Below are 24,938 nucleotides of genomic sequence, written 5' to 3' on the forward strand. Positions count from 1 at the left end.
ACATCTTCCCACAGCATCACAAGACAGACATTCTTTTAGGAACTCTGAGAAGGAGAAACCTTCAAATAGGATGATGGGTTTAGGAAGAACGAATTAAATAGGTGCAGATTTTAGACTAGAAGACAACTACAAAGAAGTTTGAAAATAAATATGAATGTCTTGTTGAATTGAGAGGTCTAAAAGCAATCAAAGTATGGTGTAACAGCAAGAAAATAAGCTCAGCAGCAATGTGTATTACCTTCTGAAATGATCTCCAGGGAAATGCAGTGGGAATCTCAGTGTTGTGGATTTTAAATGGAGCTAAGGAGATCCCACTTTATTTGGTGAACAGCTCCTCTAGACATGAGATCAGTGACTTAGGAAGACTTTAGCTTTTAAAACACCTGTGCCAAATAATTTTGTTCAGTGATGTTGATTTATGCTGCAGACACTTCCAGCAGGTTTATTGTCAGCTGCAGCTTGTGCTCTGAATTGCAGCCCTAACAAGGGCAGTAAATTAATGTGGGTTACTAAAGGCATTTTAAGAGCTGTGGCTGTCACAAACTCCCTGGGCTCAGGGCACAGACTGTTCCAGCATCCATCTGGCAGCTCCAGCCCTCAGCTCAGCCCCTGGGATCCAGGTAAAGCTCCCTGCCATGCATTAAATCTTTGGCAAGGAGCAGACAGTACCACAGCCTCACCTCCCAGGTGAGCAGTTCCTTTTTCTGACTCTCCTCTTTCCAACTCTGCCTTTGGCAAAGCCTCTCTGCTTTGTGCAATCGATTTTCTCATAGAATAAAAGAGATTACAGGCTCCAAACAAGCCATTTGCAGCATAATGTGGATTGGGTACTGGTAAAGCACAGCACCAGAGAAGTCACTGGGAGGAGATGGTACTTTAAACAGGGACATTCTCCCAGGCATGGAAGAGCTCTGGTGGGTAAGCGCTAGATACTGGATACATTTTTAACCTGGCATTTATTTAAAGGCAAGAGCAAATTAATCTCTGGTTTCTGATGAAAGAACTTCACAGTGCTCTCCCTCTGTCTCAGCAGCAAGATCCATGGTAGCAGTGGCCCTCAGAGGGATGCAGGCATCCAGAAGTGATGGAGATAAAGCATATGGGTGCTGAAATGTAGTGCTGATCTGTTCTAAAAATCAACAGAACATAGCCCTGTGATATTTGCACAGGCAATAATTAGCTCCTCTTGTTATTAGATTTTGGAGTTAACACCTGATTGGTCCAACAGAGCTACCCCACTTCTGGGTGCTGTGTCTGGCTACATCACAGACTCTGACACAGGGAGGTTGGTACCACAACCATAAAGCTGGAGGCAGCTTTCAAGGCAAGATTTTGCTTCAGTAAGGGAAGTAGAGCAGTGATCTAGACCCACCTGCAGGGCTTGGATGTGGCCACTCAGTCATCTGAAGCAGCAAATAGAACTTGAATGTGAACTTTCATATAGCAAACAGCTGCCTGTGGGTTGTGGGGAAACATGACACAGCACATGTACACACATGCACAACTCTACCAAGTCTGGAACATTTCATTGAATCCTAGGAACCTCAACAAGTGGTTTGATTTCAGTTTATAGACAATAGATGTGTATTTCACCAAAAAATCTAAACCATTTTGCAGTAACACCTGCAACTCACACGTGCAACTTGCGACCCAGTGCCTACGCAATCTCTAGAGGCAAAAGCAATGTCTCTTCCAGGGTGCCTGACTCTGCTTCACCGTTGCTTTGCTTTTCCTACCATCCTCTTAGTAAAGACTCCAGAGTCAGTGATATGCTGAACAACTGGAGTTCAGCTGAATTATAAATGGTTTATTTTTGTTCTTGCAGCAGATGGGTAAAATGTGTAACAAGCTGCAGACAAGTTTAGGCGGGCAATGATTTTACAAATTCACCAGAGGATCAAAGGGGGGTGAGCTGTGTTACAGGCTTGCTGTTTCCCAGGAGCTCTCTCCATTAATTAGGAGACACTGCTCTAACAGCATGTTTATGATATATTTCACAACGTGGCCTTTTCAACATAACGGATTTTTACTTTTGATTTCTCTAACAGTTTTGACTTGCATTAGAAGAAAAAAAAAAGAAACTAAAAGAACTGAGAGAAGCATAAAGTGTGTGGGAAATAGGAAAAAAATTCCATTTCTTTTTAAAAGTATTCATCAAACAAGAGAGAGGAAAAAAGCAGTTTAGCAAATTTACTTCAAGTTCCATCTTCTAAAACCACCCATAAGAATTTTCACACCAAATCACATGCAAAACTCAAAGTGGTTAGGGTTCTTTTTTTTTTTTCTCTCCTGGAAAAATCAGATAGCTAAAAGGATCAATGTTAAGCCTCTAACAAAAACCATCATAACCTTTACTGCAATCTATATTCCCTTGTCTTGATAAGATCATTATTCCTGAGTAGCATTCCCATTGAGAGGTGCAATTACTATATTGCTAAAAAAAGTAGACTATTACCAGAATTTCAGACACGACCACAATGCAGAGATTTGTAATATTCCCAAAGTGTCTTTCAATCTTCTTGATAGGTAGGTTCCTAAAAAAAGTTGTGCATTTCCTAATGTTTCCCTTATTCAAGCTGTTGCAGAGTGTAGTCACAAACTTCCTTTTCTTCCCTCATATTTTGTGTGGCCCTTGGAGAAATTTTCTACCAAACTCCTCCCTTACATGCAGAACACAGGTTGAAAATTAATTATATCCATGAGCAGGAGCTTTATTTGTGTGGATACTGAAGATGAGCAGTGTGACTGACCCTGCATGAAGCTCTGCCCCAAGTTTAGGGGGAAAACCTAAAACAAGGTGTGAATCTAAGCTGATGCCCAGAACATCAAGGATCTGTGCTAAAGGTAAGGACATTTTGCTGTTCACAGAAGGGGGAAATAAGGAAGCCTTGGAGAGAGGGAAGATTTTTTGAGCTACTGAAAACTGTAATGAGCCTGATCTTCCTTTCAGGCTAGAACCCAATTAAAATACACACATAAAATAGCAGAGGGTAGATTAGAAATGTACTCAGACGAAGGCAGGCAGCAGCAACACTGGGCCAAGAAATCCTCTATCCTGGTTCTGGGAACAATCTGGACTCTCTGCTCCCCTTGCAGTTGCCAGAATTGTATCTAACAAGATGCTTGCAAAGCCCTTACACTCTCACCAAACATTACTATGATGAAAATGTATTTCCAGCTGAAATTGTCACAGTGCCAAGCCCAGCCTGTGCACTTGAAACTGTTCAGGGAGTTGGAGCTTCTTGCAGAAGTGTTATGAGGGAAGTTCACAGACAGTGCCCAAGGTTCTCATCAGCTGTGAGCATCACTACTGACCAAACTGCCCTAAGGGAAAAACAAAACAGAAATACAGAACATCTGGTACCTTTTTGGCCTATTTTGTGCTATAAAATTGCTATTTATGTGGTTGTATTTAACACACAAAGAAAGAGAAGACAGAGGCACTTTCCAAGTGATTATGTGCTCTGTGATAATAGTTTTCAGCTGGTGAATCAGAAACTCCAGGGCACTGAAGGAAAATCTAATGGTTTATGCCAATAAATTAGACACATCTCATTGGAAACATTCACGGGTTACAAATCAACACAGCAATAAAGCCACTGCTGCAGAGCCCTGGTCCTGCAAGTCCCAGAATGGGGGAGAGAAAACAAAGATGAGCTCAGGCAGACAGCAATGTACCCGGCTGCACAGGGCTCAGCCCACGCACAGGAAGCCTGCAGACTTATTTCTCACTCCCAAATCATCTCATCTCTTTGCAGGCAGCTCGCTAGTGATGCTGTGCCAAATTAGTTGTAAAAATTGATGCCCAAATGACAAAAGTGGTTTTGATCAGGATATTTAGCCCCACGTTGTCTCCTACTTTCTCTTCATTCCTTTGTTCAGTGCTCTCCTTTTGTCAATAACAATGGCAAAAATTTACTGATCTTCACTACTTCAGTGGGATGGGGAGAAGAGGAAAGAGGTAGAAGGAAAAAAGGAATTATGCAAATGTGACATTTATCGTTCAGAATTGTGGAGCTTTTTTTCAAAAACCCAAGCCTCTCCATCATACAGAGTATGTGATGACAAATTCAAGCAAAAAAAAAAAAAAGTTTCTGGAAGACCAGGATTCAAATATTGTGCTTAGAAGCTCCTACAGCAGTGGGGCTAAGGAGTTGATGGCGATTTCCTATGCTGACCTCTTCATAACTCAGTTTTGCCTAGATTGTAAGAACTACTGAAATCAGAGGTGTTCATCTCTTGTAAATCCAGGGCACCCAGAGAGCAAAGAATCTGTGAATGCACCGATAGATATTATTGTTACCAAAATATTAATACAAAACCTGGGGAAATTTCAGGAGAGAAAAAGTGTCAACACCTCCCTGGCCACAATATTTGGTTTGGATATTCAGGTGAGCCAGATTTTTGACTTGGCACTGGTGATAAATCCAGAGTCATTCCATGAAGGCAGTCACATCCTTCAAATCAAAATAAAGCCCTTTGCATTTAAAGAGCTACTTGTCACCAGAGGCACAAAAAAGCCCCTAAGTGTTCCATGGCTGCACAAAAAGCAGCAATGAATAACTTCATTTATACTTCTCCAGCCGAGGGTTACATAAAGGGCATAAAGAAATTCACAAATCATTGGAGTATTAGAAAAGTGGTGTTAGTAGTGGCAACTGTGCTCTTTCAGGCTGAAAGAGTGAGAAACATCTGTAATTACTGGATTAGGGGAATGAAAGGAGAAACCTGCAGTCAGAAATTACACCAAGTTCTGTAATTGAGCTGCTGCCATTCTCTAGCTTGCATGAAGACAGAATAGCCAGAAGGAAATCACAAGTTCAAAGGGCTGGAGAAACACCAATTCACACCAGCACTCCAACCCACCTACCTGTGCTGTCAAGCTGCTCCCTAGAGCAGATCCCATAGACTGCACCCTGCCTGCAATTGTGCTACCCAGTTTGCAACAAGTGAACAAACCAGGGTCAATCAGAGCAATTACTTGCATGGAAATGAGCAGTGGGAGAGCATGTCTAGCTGTTTAACAAAATGAAGTTATTTTAGAAACATTTAGAGGAGTCACCCAGTTCCTGTTACTCCTTTCCCCACGCACACACTCCACCCTTACAGAGCCTGTGGGAATTGCTCTGTGTGGACCACCAAGAGCAGTGCAGGCAGTTTGGGAGACAAAAACACAGTGAATGATTCCTGGTAATCCATCTTTGTGTGCACATGTGGCTGAGTGTCCTGGTTTAGGGCAAATCTGGGAGAAAATCTCCAAAGGGGGCCCCTCCAGAAAGCAAACCCACACAGCTCCTGGCCCCACAACCAGGTCAGGAATGATTCCTCAGAGAAAAGTGGAAAGAACCTGTTTATTTAACAGGCACAGCACCCCCAGCACACAAAATGAACAATGCTGGGTGACACCAGTCTGTCACTGCTCTGAAAAAGATGACAAATTCAGAAAGTCTCTCTGGGGGTGCTTGCTCTGTTCTCAGTCCCTCCGGCACTGGGGCAGCTGCTGCCCAGAGTAGGCCCCGCTAGGCCACAAGGTGCAAACTCTCGGGGTTTGTGTCATGGTTTGAGCCTGGCACAGAGCCAGTGCCCCCCATGAAAATTCCTCACCCTGGTGTCTGCTGTGAGATGTGACCAGGAATAAGCAAAACAGGCTCTAACTTAAACATAAAGAACACTTTATTACTTAAACTACAGGAAAAGGAAAAAAAGAAATTGAAAACCTTACAAAAAACTTTCCTCCTCCCCAGTCCCTGACTTTCCAATCCGATACATTCTCCCAAAACACCAACTGCCCAGCCCGGCACGACACTTTAGTATACTCAAACTGCAGTTCATGAAGAGGAAAGGAGTCCTTCTTGTTCCATAGGCTTCTCCTGGAAACACACTGAAACCTCATGTGCTTCCTTGTCACTTCGGCACCGCCCGGAAAAAAAGTCCTTTTGCCGCTTGTGACATCTTCCTTCCATGCCCAGTGCTCTCACCACTGAGACATGGCCAGAGCTGCTTTTAGGGTTGTCTTTCAAGGATGCCTTGTCTCACTCCAAAAAGGCACAGTCTCTGCTTTGGGACATCTGTCCCCCCCATATTTTTCCAACCCCCTGGGGCCGGGGGGTCCTCACGAATGAACCCTCCTGGTTTTGAGGCACTGCCTCCCCCTAAATGCAGTCTGTGTCACAGGAACAACTGAGTCCGTGGCCACAAGAAAAGTCCAGCCAAAAGGCCACTCCAAATCATCTCTCCCCATCCAATCATCTCCACGTTCTTCGGGCCAGGTCCTTGTCTCATCTCATCTCTTATCTCCCTTCTTATTCAGCTTCGAGGAGGATTAGCATTTTTGCAAGGCCCCAATCATGAAAGAAAGGGTTAAAAGTTTTCAGTCTTTATCTATCTCAGAACGATAATACTCCCACACGTGCTGCTGCTGCTGCGGCCGGCTGGGCTGCGCCCTTCCCCCCCCTTTCTCCTCCTGGGCCGGCTGCTATCACCGCCGACTCTCCCTCTCTCTCCCTCCTGGGGGGGGGAATGGCTGCCCGATGTTTCTTGGGGCTCCGCCACCCTTCCATCCTTGAGAACTTTCTCACCCCCATCTCCGTCCAGGCCCCGGGCCTACCGCATGGCTGCCCCTCCCCCGCCCAGCAGCAAGGCTGGACGGGGGAAGAGATCTGACCTCTTCACAGCGACGTCCCAAGAAGAGAGTGCCAAGGGCAGTGCCATGCTTTTAACCCCTGTGTATTCTCGGAGGTGTGTCCAAACCCCACTGGCTACACCGGGTGCCAGTCTCAAACCCAAAACCTTCATTGGTTTGACCACAGCTTCCCAGAATTCCCACTCCTTCCTGGTCAAACCACCACAGTTTGCCAGGCCCCAGCCCGGAGCAGGCTTGAGTAGTGCCAAAAAATTGAAAGGAGAAACAGTCCAGGAAGAAATTTGGACTGTTTAGCTAAACTAACTAATGAGCAGAAGCAAGAACAAGCAGAAGCAAAGCAAAAAGCAAAAGCAGCACCATGTACTGCCCTGTGTGTCCCGCCAGCCGTGGGGGGGCGGCTGATAAGAAACCCAAACAAAACTTTCACTCTTCAGAGCCAGTCTTGAAGGCACAGAACATAATATCCAGCATAAACAGAACATGTGAATGGGGATGCAAGCATCATAACATCACCCTAGGACACTGAGTCTGTAGTTTCCAACTCCTCTCACTTTTAAGTCAACCACCAGTTCAGCCAGAAATGCTGGGAGGCTGAGGGGTCACTGGGAAAAGCCCAGATTTAAAGGAATTTGAAGCCACAGATCTGAGCAGGCAGTTGTCCCTACTGACTTAGGAACTGTTCCCTCAGCTACTCTAATCCTCCATTTAATTCAGCTTGTTGCAAACCAGGCTCATCCATCATCAGTAGTAGCAATCCAACTGTCCCATGGCCACTCACTCCTCCTACGTGCCTCTGTTGTAGCAGTTGGAAGAAAAAGCTACTTAGGAGAGCAGCTTCATGTGGGCACTGAGAAATTTCCCTTTCACAACCTTCTCTCCTTCCTGCCACAGGCAAGTCAAGGAATCTGAGCTACATATCCCAGCTGGGTGACAGGAACAGCCCCAGGCTCACTCTCAATCTGCCCTTACTGAGGACAGTGGAGCTACTGGGTACTCAGCATCAGAAAAGGACCAGCCACAGCTGTGTTTCTTTGGAGAAGTACACCCCTGAGTTTCCCACAATTTTGGAGGAAGCCAGACTGGTGCTGTCACACTCACCCACGTTTCTTATTTCTAAACATGAATCTCTGCCTCTGCTGCATGTGACAGTCCCACTCACTGCATGTGACAGGTCCCCAGGGCCCACCTGGCCCTGGGCAGCACTGACAAGGAAAGGCAGCACCCAGGCAGCCCTGTGAACATTACAGCCCTGGCTGAGTGCTTGAGGTGTTGATGCCTTCCTCAAAGCCTTGGCTAAGGGACATAAGTGGTTTATATAAGAACTGCATCTCCATTTATTTATTTTAAGTGTGCAGCCAGCCCTAGAGGCTGGAACAGTGGCTGTGCAGAACAGCTTGAGAACATGAACTGAAAGTGCTCTTGAGGCTGATAAAACAAAAGGAAAAATAAAAAAAAAGGAAAACCTACCTTCCAACCTCCTCATATTTATGCTGTTTTCACATATCATGAGTACATCTTCAACAAGTGTTCAAGGCAAGGCACAACTGGAATATTTTCATATAAATCACAGTGTACTAAGCTACAATTTCTTTCCCAGTCTCAGGTGACATCGTTATGAAAAGATTAACCTGTAGAACAAAGGGGAACCTTCAGTCTCTTGAGCCACAGCACTGAAGCCTGTGGTTGGTTACCGCTCTTTGCATAAAGGTTTGCCCAGCATTGTCACAGGTACCTGTGAAATTCACTTCACCCATGAACCTTTGAAGTAAAGGGCTCCCCAATTCTATAAACACCATGTGTAGGAACATCACCACCTCCTCTTGGTCCCAAAATCCACACTACAGACCCTACACCAAACCATCACAGCAGCAAAAGGTCTCACATGAGGCCTTGAGGCCTCACTGAATTCTCACAAGCCTCTGCTCAAGGGAAATTCCTACTTCCTTGTCTGGAGAGATGATTTAAGGGGCAATTTCCCATAAACACTCTCCCAGTGCCTGAAAGACCCCCAGCGCTGTGAAGAGCCACTCCAGGTGACTCTTAAGGAATGGCAGTTAATCTTTCCTTCACTAAGGAGTTCTGCACATGACCTCTATAAAGGATCTGAGCTGGAAAGATCAGAACTGCTTCATGCCACCCTCTCTTCCTTCTGCACATGCTTGGGCACAGCCAAGCAAGCCTGATATGCCCTGGACTGCCTTCCTACCAGGTATGTGCTTACCAGCTTCTCTACCCTTGCAGCCTGCTCTGAGCAGGGCCAAGTGCATCCTAATTACAGGCTGACTGTGCCCAAATGAGCTCCAGCCCTCCCAGTGAAGGGACTCCTGCAGCTAAGTGAGAAGAAACCAAGGCAGCACATTGTAGCCATGATATTTTATGAAAAATTCTTTCTTTAGGATTTTTTCTCCTGAGAAGCCGAGAGACCACAGAAATAAAATGTAAACAATCATTATCTGCTGCTGTGGAATGCAACAGGTGCATCTGTGATTGGTCTCATGTGGTTGTTTCTAATTAATGGCCAATCGCAGTCCAGCTGTCCACACTGTCTCGGTTAGTCATAAGCCTTTGTTATCATTCCTTTTCTATTCTTAGCCAGCCTTCTGATGAAATCCTTTCTTCTATTTTTTTAGTATAGCTTTAATACAATATAGATAATAAAATAATAAATCAAGCCTTCTGAAATATTGAGTCAACATTCTTGTCTCTTCCCTCATCCTAAGACCCCTACGAACGCCATTACAGCATATCCCTGCTCCAGAGATGGACTCATCATTGAGATCAACAAACCAGTCAAGAACAGGACTCACAGAAGTCTAAAGTACCAAAAATCTGCCATTCATTTTGTTCCAGTAATTAGGAGTCTTTGTCTTGAAGTCTCCTAAAAGGTTTTCAATGAAGTCTTCATTTTCACAATGATCTTTTCCTTATCTTTCTCCCTCCATAGAGACACAAACTGTGCAATTAAAATTAAATCAGGAACAAACCAGCCAGATGTATCCTAGAGCCATGTTGATGGGAGCACCTATTTCATTCTGTTGCTTGCCTTGTTCTGGGGTCAGGCTTTATACAGGAAAGCAAAAACAACAACAAAAAAGAGGCTCTGACATTTTACAGTAGATTTTCTAAATGTCACCCTGCACACCTGCAAAGTAGACAGATTTCCTCATGTATCTCTACCAACTCTGTCCTTCATTGGTAGATAACTCAAAACTCAGCTGGATCCAAGGGCAAGAGGGGCAGCTCATGCACTGAGCCCATGCACCCCTTCCCAGGCCACAGCCTTCATTCATCTGTGCTATTGCATGTGCGGGTTCATCCCGTAGCAGATGTCACAAAAAGTCATACAAAATGCCTTCTCTCCTAATTAGATAGGTATGTTTTAAGCAGATAGATAAGTTTTAAGCACTCTTAATTCCAGATGTGGTGAATCTAAAACCTTTCCACAATTTGAGAGCTTAGAACTGGGAAGAGTAACCATAAGTGGGCTGCATGTTAAAGAGCAGCAGAGTCCTTGGAATCAGGATCTCCTTGCAACATACACAGCTCAGAAGAAAAGAGTTGAAAAGAGGAAAAGTGAGTGCTAACCAATGAACTGCATGTTGCAAATGCTCCCCCATCCTGCTCCTTCCTACCCACCAAAGCCATATTTCCAAATCTGAAGCAAACTCTTGCTTGTCAACACTCCTCTTGGGAGAGCTCCCTGAGGGTGCTGGAAACAGCCTTCTCTGGCTTCCCTGCCCAGGCTCAGCCTCCAGGTTTCTACATTCGCCATATGACACACTGAGTTAGCCCAGGGTTTAATATATTCCCTCATGCTGCTGTCCTTTAAAAGCATTGGCATTTCCTACACACAGATTCCATATTGACTTTACAAGTACCAAGACACCATGGTGAAATTTAAACTAAATATAGAGGTGATATTTTTAAATAACTCTCAGCTCCAACTCGCCAAGCCGATTTTATTTGAAGGGAAAAAGCAGACTTGAGCTCTAAGCTTCCATTGTAATTAATGATTACAACACATTTCTCTGCCTTATCAGATTTAGCACCTCATTAAGGTACGTGGTATTTTTCTTGCACTGCACAGCTGTAGTTAAAGTTGACTTAGTGTTTCCATTATAAGCCCATGTTTTCAAAGGTTTATCACTCAGACACATGAGATTTAGTCTGAAATGGAAATTGCCATCGAGAGTGTCAGCTGGGAAGCAATTTCTTGTCCTTCAAAACCTGGAAGCAACAAACACCAAAAAAAAAAAAAAAAAAAGCAAGCCACTCTGTTTATTAATAATTCACATTTTAAAAAGCATTGCAAATACATGTTTACATGATAGCCTGTGACAGCTCCATAGAATGTCAACACCCACACGCTCCTGGGAGATGTGTCATCTTAAAAACTGAAATAAAAGCCACATTTTTACACCACTTGATGGGAGGCAAAGAGAAGGGGGAAAAGATTTAAAAGTAATATTGATGAAGGAAACTTATTTAAAAAAACCCATCGTCTTTGTTTAGAAACACTGAAGTTAGGACTTTCAGTCGAGAGGGGTGTGGGCTGGAATCATTTCAAGTACCATTTGTACTTGTACCTTTTTGGTGCCTGTCCCTGGCTCACTAATGAATTCAGCAAGAATTAGTCCCACTGAGCTCCTACCACAGATGGCATCCAAGCTTTCAACTGCCCATGAGCCCTGGAGTCTCAAAGTGCAGCCAGATCATGTCCTCAGCCAGGCTGAGGCACAAGGCAAAATGAACAAAGCAACCTTGTATGAGCTCTGTGTTTTGGGATTGTGTTCTGCCATTGGATTTAAGACTGAACCATTGAGAAGCAGACCTTTCAGTTGGGAGACTTCTGAGGCCTCCTCTTGGCTGACTATCTCAGTGATTATACACTTCTGACGTGCAAATTTACAAATACAGGAAGAAATTACGAAATTCAGTGACCACCATTACCAGAACAGATGCATTTTTGATGGCTGAGAAAAATTAAAATGTTCTTTTTCTAACATAGTAAAATTCCCAGCTGTTCTGACTCCAGGACTTATGGGTTTACCCAAGACATAACATTTCCAGAACACAACAAACACATGAAGGAGCATGTAATAGCTCCTACAAGGAAACCAGGACAGGCATATCCTTTGTGAGCAGAAAGGCACAACTGTTACTCAGAAACACTCACATTTTGCTCCTCACTGGATAAACAAAACACTCCCACAACAGACAGGGCAGGCAGTGGGCTTCTTTCGCCAGTGTTGAATTTCATTTTTCAACACATTGCTCTAGACAACAAGGATAATGGGAACATGGCAGTAATTACATATCCTCATGATCAAATTTGGGAGGTTATTACCCAAAACCCTACTGTTTTCCTCACAAACAAACTGAGAAACAGCAAGTGGGCCTGTGTCTGTCCTCCCAGAAGGCTGTACACCAAAGGCAGTGTAATAAATACTGTGACACTCACCAAGGCCTTCATGAGCTCTGGACTTTTCTTTGCAGTGTTTTCTTCACCTTCATTGTTCCAGGCATGGGAGCTCAGCTCTCCACAGCAGAGCTTCTTGTTGATCAAGTGAAAGAGGACTGCAGGGAGGATAATGAAGGCTCCCACTGCAGACAAAAGCCAGTGGCATCAGGAGTAACTAAGGACAGAAAGTCAAAAAAGAAATCATTGGCACAACCAGGAAAAACTGCCTAGGGAAAATGCGGTTAAGAACAGCTGTATCCATGGCTCTGCTTCCCCATCCTGTCTGCATAAGAAATGGAACTGAAATCCACCAGAACTTGGGCTTGGATGTTACATCCATTTAACACATTGATCTGGCCTGCTAAGGATGTACATCACACAGACTTGGTTCCAATTTAGGTCCTCATTTCTGTCACAGGATGAATTCCAGCACAGGAAAGACACCAGCTGATTTTAATAAACTTTTGTAGGAATTCAGAATTCCACCAGCTCCTAGAGAGGCACTCTCCATCTGTACTACAACAGGGATCCAGCCAAGAAAGGATAGTTGGCCACTAAGGCCCCAACAACTCCTTTGCAATTTATGTATTTTCTTTAAAATAATCAGATTACACATAATGGTACTCACTAACTTCATTGCATTGACTAAGAACCAGGTTAATGTATAGCCTGTAATCCTCATTCACAGTTTCTTTACCCTTAAGTAAGAAGTATATTACTGTACCACAATTATTTTCTGGGGGGAAAAATAATCATCAGCCTCCAGCCCAGGTAATTCAGTTTAGTTCCTTGGGTGTCAGGTTTGGCCACAGGTGATGAGCACAGTGGTTTTGCACTAGCAGATGTCCCAGCCCTGTACATCACCATCCCTATGTCAAACTGTAAAGAAACAGCCTGGATTCAATTTATCATGTTCTGCTGTACCACTGGGTCTGCAACAAACCACAGGCGCCAGCAAAAAGCTTTTAAAGCCATTTCACCTCTCTCACACATATCAAAATGCCAAAACAAAGGACAAACACTACATACATCACTTGATGTGGATGGCAAGGGCACACATGTCAAAAACTTTCAGCGTCATCTGCAAAAAAAAATTGGGTTTTATTCTGGTAATTACTTCACCAAGAAGGGGTGAAGTTCAGCTGCTCAATTCAAGTCAAAGACCCCATAAAAATGAAACATCAGCAGCATCAGTGGCACACCAGGGATGCCTGTGATTACAAATCTGCAGCTCACAGATGAGCAGGATGAAAGGATGTAAACAGAGCCCTGCCTGTGGAATATCCAGCAGGGAATTTATAAGACTTGACTCAGCAAAAGACTTGGGCTAGAAGAGCTACACTGACCCCAGTTACAGCCCTGACAGTGCACTGTATGACTGCTACTAAAGAGATTTTAAAACCTTAAATTAATACAATCCAGCATGTTTCATCTGGAAGCAAAAATCAGCAATGCATAGCAGCAGCCCACATGCAAAACAAACGAGTGGCTGGGACTGAACCCAGAGGAACATGTGTTGCACAGACTCCGGAGGTGGCTCTGACCCTCCTCATCCCAGCCTGAGGAGGGAGCAGAATATGCACTGAATCACAGCAGCTGAAGGGACAACAAAGTGAAGTCTATATCTCCCTTGCTCTGTTCTGCATGGGCACAGACAATTCACAGAATGGGTTGGGTTGGAAGGCACTTTAAAGATCTTCTAATTCAAATCTTCCTGCTATGGACAGGGACACCTTCCCCTAGGATGCTCAGAGCTCCATCCAACCTCTCCTTAAGCCTGCCAGCATCTGGTGCCACAATTTCCGTGGATAATTTGGCCAGCACATTGTGACCGTGTTCACAGGGGTCTGAGGATGATGGAAGAGATGAGGATCTGACTCCATGTTTCAGAAGGCTGATTCATTATTTTATTATGTATATTACATTAAAACTATACTAAAAGAATAGAAGAAAGGATTTCATCAGAAGGCTAGCTAAGAATAGAATAGGATGCAATAATAACAAAAGCTTGTGTCTTGGACAGAAAGTCCAAGCCAGCTGACTGTGATTGGGCATTAATTAGAAAGAACCAAATGAGACCAATCACAGATGCACCTGTTGCATTCCACAGCAGCAGATAATCATTGTTTGCATTTTGTTCCTGAGGCCTCTCAGCTTCTCAGGAGGAAAAATCCCAAGGAAAGGATTTTTCAGAAAATATCATGGCTACAGCACATCTCAGACCCATTTTCCCCTCACACCTCAACCCAGGGAGCAGGAGGTGGGAGTGGCTGAGTGAAACATTGACTCTGGCTATTTTCAGCTGCTGAAGTCAACATTTAATGGGTGCTGGAGCCAAGGATAAATCAAAGGAAATGGGTATAAATCAAAGTAGCCATAACCCCAGAATATACATGAAAGCCTGGCTGCATCCCATCATGGACTGGCCTTGTCCTTGAGCATAGAATACACAGGAAAAATAATAATGCTCTACCTCATATATAAAACACATGGGATCCCCGCTGCTCAGCACACAAGAGGGTGTGTGCAGCAAGGATACCACTGTTACCATTTATTTTATTTCATAAAAATCTCAGTGAGCCCAAGGAAACACCAGAGTTTCCCCTTCTCAGACAGGGCACAAGCAAGCCACCAGTATTTTTAAATATAAATTATTCAACACATGCTCTGAAATGCTACACAAGCCTTATCTAGAGAAAATCCTCAAAGTGCTCCTTTTCCCCAACAGACCTTCAAATACCTGGCAAAACCACAGAAGAAAAATCAGATCTTTGACTAGACAGGCATCCTGAAGGAAAGCTTGGAGACAAATGATCACCTGCCTAATATTTGCTCTGAAATAACGCAGACTGGCACAACAGAGTTATTGCCCTTCTAATTCTTGTTTCCTGGTCAGATACAGAGGAACAAGAGAGTAGTAGCACAGTGACACAGGACTTGGAACAACTCTTCTGGCTTCCCCTACTGCTTGGGGCAAAAATATAAAAGGCACCACCTATCAGAGCTCACCAAAGGTCCAGCATCAGCTTCCAGCAAGAAGTTTTCAAAGCCAAGTACTAAAAACTGTCCACAGAGAAGAAGAGTTGGGAGCATAGGCAAGAAGGGACTGCACAGACTATTCCTGCATGGAAAAGACCAACAAGGCCTCAGATCCCTCACCTCCTTCCAATATGGGCACCAAGCAGCTCTCCTATCCCTCCCAAAGTCAGTCTGTCCACATGCAAGGAGGTGACTGGGACTTCTACAGCATAAGGCAACACAGCTCATAAAGTCCCATGGCTTTATGCACAAATTTCCTCTTTTCTCAGCCACAATATTCATGCCAGATACCAGAGGTTTGTGCCACTATGTCTGTGAGGGAGGGCTGGGTTTGCACCTGAGCACTGCCTCACACTGCAGCTGGCTCCAGCTGGAAGCTCAAATCCCTCTGGAGGGGGGCACATGCTGGCAATTTGCTTCTCCATCATCAAGAGGAAAACATCCTGCACCTGCCTGCAGTTCTGATGAGACCTCCCAGCCCTCAGCCGAGGGGCTTCCTCTCCAGATTTGAAACTCCCAACTAAGGCTTTGCCTGGGAAATGGCTGCAAAACTGATTTGGAGCAGAGCTCTGCTCTGGCTTGTGGTACCTGTGTCTGGGCCTGAGTGGTGCTGAGGAGGAAAAGTAGCAGAAATGCACACACACACATACACATTTCCACACAATTCTGTGCTGCAACATTGCTGGAATGTGTCACATTGCTGGAATTTTCACAGGTAAAATGGCCATCCTCACACCAGTGTATGACAGACTGTGCCTGGAGTGACAAAATGTGACACAGTAAGGCATTCAGCTCTTGCTCCAAACCCTGGGAGGTGCTGACCATCACATGCTTTGGGACATTCAGCCAGGATCCTCCCCCATTTACCCATTTTTAAGCCAAGAAATTACTTCCATGGACACCTTTATGCAGTGCCACAGTGAGTCCTCTCATTCTGCTGCTCTGGTTGATAGCACAAGGCAAGAAATGGTGTTTGTGCTCCTGGCAGGTTGAGGCCACACATTCTTTGCCCACTGCTCTAGAACAAACCAGAGGCACAGAGTGAAGGGCCCTGAGGTAGAAAAGGGACCAGAAATGGAGGTGAGGTCAGCAGAAGAAATCTGAGAGAGGACATAGTGAGCACAAGGTGTTATAATGCTGTTCCTGCTCCAGCCTCTCCTCAAAGCCACATCCACACTACAAGATGACTTCAGGGAGAGTCTGTCCAGAAGAACAAGAGAAAAGTGCTGGCCATAGTGTTACACCTATTGAATCCAGCTGGGTTTTGGGCTTGTAGCTGGTTTCACAGCAATCCTGCCACCAGAGCTGGCCTCTCCTGATGGACCAGGGCCAGTGAAATTAGCACAAGAAGCTCCACAGTAGATTCACTTGGAGAACCTGTAAGTAGCAAGACCTTAATCCATTCAGCCGTGCAAGGGTTAAATTCTGCATAAAATACTATTCCAGACAATAGCTCTTTAATTTCATTTGATACCAAACTTCCTGAAAAAGGAATGTTTACTGGTACTTTTTAATTACGAAAAATAAAAGAAACCATAAATTGTCTGTTTTGCTGTCTGTGCTAATTACATTTCATTATATATTTGGAGTAAGCTATGATTTTCCTGCTGGTTCCCATGACATTTTTCATTATCAGCCACTAATTGTCTAGCATGCACACTGCATTGTGAACCAAGTAGGCTGGTGCGTGGGCAGAAGTTCCAGCGAAAGCTGCAAGGCAGTACAAGTGTACATTATTATTATTACTATTATGATGTATTAGAGAGTTTCCACCTACTTGCATATCTACATATCCTCATCCCTATCAGCAGTGTCACAGCAAAGCCCAGGAGTCCATCCTTGTGCTTGGCAAGGCTCAGCAAACACTGAGAGGAAGTTATGTGGGATGGGATGATGGCAGCAGCCCCACTGCAAGGACAAGTTCCCTGCTGGGTGCAATGGAAACACCAAGCAGCTTTCTCAGTCGCTTCCTCTACTCTGTGCCCAAAGCACGTGGGGATCAGAATCTTGTCACTTTGCCCACCCACAATCTGAGGTTATCAAGGAAAGCAGTGCCATATGTGGGTTCCTAAAGGAGCAGGACAACTAATGGGATCTTTCTGAGACAGCAAGGCAGAAGAAAAAGGTAAGGGGTTTTCAGAAGCCATGGCTAACGCTGTATCCATTATAGAAAAATCTCCAACAAATCCCCATTTATGCAAACCCAGAAAGAGCCACAAATGGTGAAGCAACTCCTTGCATGCAGCATTTCATAAACTCAGGCTGAGGGAAGCTGTAGGTGCCAATTCTTCACACAGCAAACTGCAAGAACATGACCACTGCTTGTCCTTATCAGCCTTGGACAGGTGGCAATTCTATTCATGTGCACCACACACACAATACACAAACACTTCAGAAATAAATGTGTGCTTTCACAGGATTGCAGCTCTCTCCTGATATCTATTTCAAAGGAGACAAAGCCCGACCCTTTCCCACAGCACTGTGAGGGAACAGTTGTATAACTCCCCCTCTTCTCCTCAAGGTGATCCACAAATACATTATCAGAAATGCAATCAGACCACACTCCCTGCTGTAGCAGGAGTGAAATTCCCTTCCAAGGCAGGAGGACTTGCCCTGCATAGAGGCTGGGTTTCACACACTTTATTTTTATATGCTGATTTACAGATAGCAAAAATGAGGAGGTTCACCAGTCCTTTTATATAAGGAATATGAATAACAGAAAGACACTTATGACCTGACTATGCCTCTCTTTACTTTGACTGCCAATTTTGTCTGCTCAAAGGGTGGAGGAATGGGCCCACTTGTAGCTGCTGCTGATGTATTTGCAGGTCATCTTCAAAGATTTAAGCTCCCCTTATGGCCTCTGACATAGGCATGCAATTTCAGAGGTCTCAAAGACAGTAAAACCACTTCATTTCCCTCTCTTATATCACCCCCACAGCCACCTTGCATGTTTCAATGCATTTATCCCCCCAGCAGGTGTCTGAAGCAGGGAACCACCAACACAACTGCCCCACAGAACAGGAGCCATGGCACAGGCACAACGCCAAAGGGTGGAAGTTCGACCCAAAAGAACAATCAAGAAAAGTTACATCCATCTATACAGGCATTTCAGTGCTTAGAATTACCTCATGTTTCACCCCAAAGCTGAGGCTTCATCTGGAGATGACATCATGGTGACAGTGACAGGACTCCAGGCATCTCTCCTCAGTCACACTGGGTCACACAAAAGCCTCAGAATTGGCAATTTTTTCCCCAAAACTGGGGAGCTGCATCCTCTGATTCTCTAAGGGACGCAATCCAGTAGAGAGGCTCAAAACCTTCAGGGCACACTGAATTGAAGGCACATCAGGCACAGCAGGAGACACAGAGGTATTTAGCAAGTGCTCTCCCCTTGGAAATGGAAGGCCTGAGATGAATTCTGCCTTAAATCCACATTTTCCTTTTCCCAGTACCATGTCCAAGGTGCAGACTAGAGGAGGGCAGCCTCTGCCCTTCAGGCTCAGCTGTGCAGCCTGCACTAGGGCCAGAAGTAGCAGCAGATTTGATTTTTTTCAGCCTGCTCATAAAAGTCAGACTCAGAGTTGAATCCTCAGAATGCAGTCTGGATTTCACTTAGAACCTGGTATAGATAAATGAGCAAAACACAGACACAGAGGGCAAACCTCAAAGCACCCAGCAGCCAACCTGTGAGAGCCACAGGCCCAGTTTCAAAAAGGTTTTCCCTGAGGCCACATTTTCCACCTGACAGAGGCTGCTCTGTGTTTTGCTGCATATGACCCTGTGGCAGCACTTTTTTCCCAGCAGCAAAAAACCCATCCTGGCCTTGAGCAGTGCTCTTGATGACATTTGTAGCTGAGCACACAGGGTTCTGTGAAACATTCTGCCTTCAACAAAAGGCACTTTTCAGCTAGAAAATATGAAGTATAGGTTTTGCTGGGTGTGTTTCAAATGAGTGTGGAGCACTAGCTCAAGTCCGCAGCCTCTGCAAACAATGGCACCTGAAATTCTGCATCCAGTAGAGGCCTCATTCCTCCATCTGTGAGCAAACACACCACAAACACAGATGGAAGAAGGGAACAGAAATGTATTCTGATGGACAGGGACAATTCACATGTCTGGTGGAGGTCCAGGGTGATCCAGAGGTTCCACCATCAGTTTTAGTAAAAACCATAAAAATGGCTCCAGTTCAGCACAGAATTCAAAATTCTTTGAAGTTAACAGGGCCAGGGAGACTGAGAATTTGAGCAGCACAGAACTTGAATTGTCATTCATGAGCTGAAAGCTGGGCTCCTCCATGTCAGGGCTGGATAGATTTGACGGGGACAGCTTGAGGAACTTGTGTTTGTGGGGTTCCCCAGACAGAGGGAGGAATGATGAATGTGACTCCACATTCTTGAAGGCTAATTTATTATTTTATGATAGTATATTATATTAAAGAACACTAAACTATATTATACTAAAGAACTCAGAAAGGATACTTAGAGAAGGCTAAAAAGATAATAATGAAAACTTGTGACTCCTTCCAGAGCCTCAACACAGCTTGGCCTTGATTGGCCAAACAATTCACATGAAACCAACAAACCAATCACCTGTTGGTAAACAATGTCCAAACATATTCCAAAGCAGCAAAACACAGGAGAAGCAAATCAGATAATTATTGTTTCCTTTTTCTCTGAGGCTTCTCAGCTTTCCAGGAGAAGAATCCTGGGCAAAGAGATTTTTCCAGAAAATAGGACAGCCACAAGGAACCTCACACCCATCCAAGCCTTGGTCCTCCTGGCCCAAGGTCCCTGCCAGGGTTATTCCCAGGGCTGGGCCCACAGCTGAGGCAATCAAAGTGAAACCTGCAGCCTCACAACTGTTCATCTCAGTTCTTCTCCAGACCAGGGAAGAAAAATTAGAACCAGGTAGAAAATTACTTTCCCAGCCCACAATCTATGGCCTCACACTCAAAAGTTTGCTCTGCCATTTCTTCTCCATCTCAACATTCACTCTAATCTCTGAGCTGTGCCAAAATTCTCAGTTTTGCACTGTGGAACTATTTACCATTGTAAAAGCAGCTATGACAGAAAGCAGTGAGCTACCTTGGAGGTCAAACCTTCACCTAAGGCATAGAAAAGCAAGAAAATGGCTGTGGTGATGATAAATACTACTTGAATCAGAGCAAATGAAAGAATCTAGTCCCTAAAAGCCAATCTCCTGCTGCTCAGGGCTGTCATGTTAGAGATGAGAGCTGTACTCAAATGCAAATAAATCAAACAGGACAGAGGTGTCAACTTGCCCCTTCCAGATATCCTTTGACTTTCCATCCCCTGGAAAAACTACACAGTAGCAGGGGACAGGCTGTTTTTTGTCACAGGCTGCTCAGAGGAGAATTCCATCCTGAAAGAAGACACAACCTGGGTCTAAGAGTTTTTTCAAGATAATGCACTTCTAGAAAAATTTATCATTAAACAGAATATAATTGTCCAACAAGAGCACCTTTTCTCAGAAGGTTCTCAGCCTGTTCTCCCTGTAGTAGGTTTGTCTTTGATGGTGTCCCAGGTTTGTTTTCAGTCACAGTGCAACACAGAGATCACAATCTGATACCTTTTGTCACAGCTGACACCAAGACTGCCTTGCTGGTAGGAAGGGAAGACTGGGGCTGTCAGTCTGCCACCTTTCTTGAACACTGAAGTCACGCCTTTTTTTTTTTTCTTTTCTTAAAAACAACTTCTTTGTTGCCATGGTATCACTAATGCAGTATTTTGAGACAGGGAAAGAAGATAACTGTGCAACATCACAGTGACACATCTATCAGCTGCCATCCTCTCAAAAAGGATAAATAAATAAGGATGCCAATGCAGACTTTTAAAGGTTCCTCCACCCTTTACATTTTTTCCCTGTCACATACAAGTCACTGTCTATAAAGTTCATGCCTCGGTTTTATTATAGAGAAGGTCAGATTTTTTCTCACAGCAAGGAGTGTCTGGAGTTATTTCACAATTCTTTCTCTTCTCCCTGTGCTACATGGTACCAGCTGAGGCCAGCACTCAAGAGAGAACAGCACCTGCATGTTCAGAAAATGCCAGCCTGGCTCCCCATGTCAAACCATGCAGCGACTCTTTGCAAATCTTGCTTGTACACTGGTTTCTCCCTGAGCTAACAGGGCATCCACTGGTGAGAATAAGTCACATTCATCTCCACAATGAAAGAAACATAAAGGAGCATTTTGATGGTGTCTTCTACACTACCAGCTTTAGCTCCCTGTGATCCTGTTACCCTTGTAGCCTTGGAGTCTTTCCTATCACTGCCAGCATTATTTCAAAACAGAAACCTTTACTAACTTAGCAAATTAAGGCCTGACACTCAGCACAATGGCATTTCCCCCTTTGGCTTGTGAGAATACTGAATCAGGTCCTTTTCAAAACTTCAGAGGTGGCTGTGCCCACCACTGGCACAGTTCTGCTGTGTGAGTAAATCCAGGGAACAGCCACAGTGAGAAATGCTCCTGTCCCCATGCGCTCCCTGATTTGGGATCCAGGACAATTAACAGGCAACAGGAGACAGAGTGGCTTGATGAGATTTTCATCTCCCAGCTGATACGAAAGGAGGACTAATGTAATGAAATGGAAACTTTCACAAACTGAATTTGCCAGGGCTTCTGTAGCAGAGAAAGGAGCAGAGAGCAACAAGCAAAGCAGTGACAAAAGGTCAGACTGGAAGGACCTCTGATATGAGTCAAGAATTAAACAGTGAGCACAGAGTCCTCTAGAGAATTAAAAAAGTATTTTACATTTGGGAGAGAGAGGAAATGGGAGGAGAGGGGGGAGAAAGGACGATCTCAGTTGCTGTTTCACTTACTTAGGGGGATAAAAAAGAACAAGTTGTGTCCACTTGGAAATGAAGTGCTCTCACCTCTTCAAAGAGGAACCTAATTGGGACCTTTATGCTCTCATGTTCTTATTTCTCTCATCCACAAAACCTTGCTCTTAGTTTCACCAATTTGACCCAAGGCACAATGACTCATCACAGCAAAAGGCTGGACAGCAGCTTTGGGTTTTTTCCAAAGACCTAAATAAACCCTACTCCATCAATTGACCAAGGACAGCACCACCGTAAACCTCTCACTGAAGACTGTGTGTTGCCTTGGCAACCTGTCTGATCTCCACTGCTCCAGGGACTGGAAATGTGCTGCCAACAGGAGAATTTAGCTAATCAAACCAAATCTCTTAATATTTAGATGATTTCCCATCTGTGGAGAGTGGGCCAGGTGCCAATGGAAAGCAGGGCACCCTCTGAACACAGCCCTGGCTCCTCCTTGACCTGTTATTTGTTGGGTCTTTGTAGGCCACAGACATCTCCTGGCAGGTACCAAAGGAGCAGAAAGGTGGCAAGAGACCACAACCTCACACCAGCACTCAGCACATCCAGGCAGGGTGCAGGACCCTCACAGTATTCATGCCTCCACCCCTGACCTTGGGAATTAAAGTGAATTTTCCAGTATTGGCATCACACACCCCCTTGGTGCTGCTTGCTTTGAGCCTTCTGAAGCTGCTCTGTCCCTTTTCCAGCTCCCATTAAATACATTCAGGCAGACTGCTCACCAAAAAGAAAAAGAGAGACAAGCATGTGCCTCTCAACCTTCCTCGATCAGGCTGCTGTCAAGCTGCAGCACAGGACACCTTTTTTCTAAACCTTCTAATTGGCAGGGGTAAAGGAGCAGCTTTGGTGCCTAATTTTGTCTTCAAAGCATGACCAGCCATTGATTTTTATTTTTTTCCAAGGAATAGCCAGGTCAACCTTTATAAAGTTCCCCTTAAAGGTTTCTGGCCCCTGCATTTAAGCCCAGCAACAAATCCAGATGATCAGTCTGGCATTTAGCAAACCAAGGGGACACAAAAAGAGGCATGAGCAGCAGTGGGGAGAAAGGAGTGTTCCACAGTCCTGCTGAGACAAGAAATTCTGTGTGGTGCTGATAAGATTCACACCCATGAACAACTAAACCAGTTTCCATCTAACAACCACCAGAGCTACATCACCTAAGGTGGCCTGACTGTGACCTTTCCATGTAATTTCCAAAATAAACCAGGGTGTTTGGGCAGCAGATGTAACTTTGGCATTCAGGTTCTCCTTTCCTCCCTGAATCATTCTTTACAGAATCTCAGAGGACACAAATCCACAACTCTCCAAACCCAAAAGACACAGATCGTGTGTAGCTGTGCCGAGAAACCCTGACAAAGGACAAATGATGAGGAGGACTCCATTGATATCAGAAGGCTAATTATGTTATTATACTATATTATTCTATACATCTAAAACTGAACTTGCCAAGTACTCAACTCTGCACACACTGCTCTGAATCTCATGATTGTCAGCCAACAGTCCCAATACACACACCTGATAGGCCAAAGAAACAAAACACCATCACTTTGGGTAAACCATCTCCATATTGCATTCTACTTCTGCACAAACACAGGCACAGCAAATTATAAGAACTGTGCTTTCTTTCTCTAAGGTTCAGAGAATGTGAATCCCAGAATTATTCTTGAGAAGAATTGTGCCTTGCTTTTCTCTGTGAAGAGAAATGTGGCTACAATCCTGCATGGAGCTTCATTCCACACAGGTTGTTTGCTGCCAACTTCTGGTGTAGCTACAATTGGCATGAGGGATCCTCAAGTGGTTTTTGAGCTGGTACAGAGGATGTCTGCACAGCAGGAGCTGCCCCACCACAGCTTCCTGGGACCTTCCTGGGATGTAGCCACCAGCCTCAGGCTCTGGCTTTTGAGGAGCAGAACGGAGGAATTGTTGGCATTTAACAGGAGGGCCTGAAGCAGAAGGCTGCTGCTCATAAAACAGGGCGTGATTTCAAAGAGAGAGTGTGTTGTGGAAGATTTCTAGGCCTCTGGTATGGACCAAGTGACCCACACCCTGAGAAAATATGTTCTAACAATAACAAAAGGCATTAAACAAATGCTTGTGGGGGAAGAAATGTCAGCAGTTTCTAGAGTCATGTCTTTAATTGAGTGAAGAGATGAGCAATGACTGACACCTTTTACCATGGCCCTGGGGATATTTCTCATGTTTCTCTCTCCTAGTAACTGGTTAACTGGTTTATATGGGTATAAACCAGTTTTGTGGAGAAAGGAAGGAACTTAAATCATTGCTCAGCTAACCCAGGGCTCTGTGACAAAGGGGAGGCGATGAAATCCTGCAGGCACAAGGAAGACGGAAACAGAGCTCATTTTAAATGGCCAGGAGAGCAACTCATTCCCTATGTGTGCCTTCCCAGTTTATTCTTTTCTACATCACACCTTCTTCTAGTACAGGCACTCCTCAGTTTTGCTGAGCCTGAGTTCAGCCAAAAACTGGAAAGCTCAGCCAAACTGAATGAAAGATGAACTCTGGTACTTATGCCTGAAATATCTGTCTCTACAGGACATGGAAAACCAAAAGGAGAGTGGCCACTGATTTAATGGGGAGCAGGAATGATCTCGGAGAAAAAAGCTGTTGTAAGTCACCCTCCATAATTCCCATGTAAAAACAACATGCAGCACTTCAAAACCTGGGAAAGGGCCTTCTGCAGACGGAAGGGCCTTCTCCAGATGGAAGCAGCCACAAAGTTGTTTCAGAGGTTTCATTTGCATTAACAGGTTTCAAAGCATCCACCCAGAGTTCCTTTCAAGCAAAAGCTGGGATGTCCAGCTGTTCTCAGGGATAAATGGAGAGCTGAGCCACTTCAGAGCCAGGAGGAGGGAAGAGGGGAGGCAGATAGAGCAGCTCTTAGCCGGAGCAGATGCAATGGAGATGGAC

The 24,938-nt window shown here is 44.6% G+C and overlaps 1 protein-coding gene across 15 annotated transcripts in view; it reads right to left on the reverse strand.

The window, feature by feature from the left end:
- SYT16 (synaptotagmin 16) overlaps nucleotides 1-24,938 on the reverse strand; it is a 114,058-nt gene that overhangs the window by 44,149 nt on the left and 44,971 nt on the right. For all 15 annotated transcript variants that reach the window (XM_074543947.1, XM_074543948.1, XM_074543944.1 and 12 more), the window contains one exon: nucleotides 12,105-12,279. The gene's annotated coding sequence lies outside the window, so the exon portion shown is untranslated. The remainder of the gene's footprint in view (nucleotides 1-12,104; nucleotides 12,280-24,938) is intronic.

Source organism: Zonotrichia albicollis, chromosome 6 (genome assembly GCF_047830755.1).
Source record: "Zonotrichia albicollis isolate bZonAlb1 chromosome 6, bZonAlb1.hap1, whole genome shotgun sequence".
In the NCBI taxonomy this organism is placed as follows: Eukaryota; Metazoa; Chordata; class Aves; order Passeriformes; family Passerellidae; genus Zonotrichia; species Zonotrichia albicollis.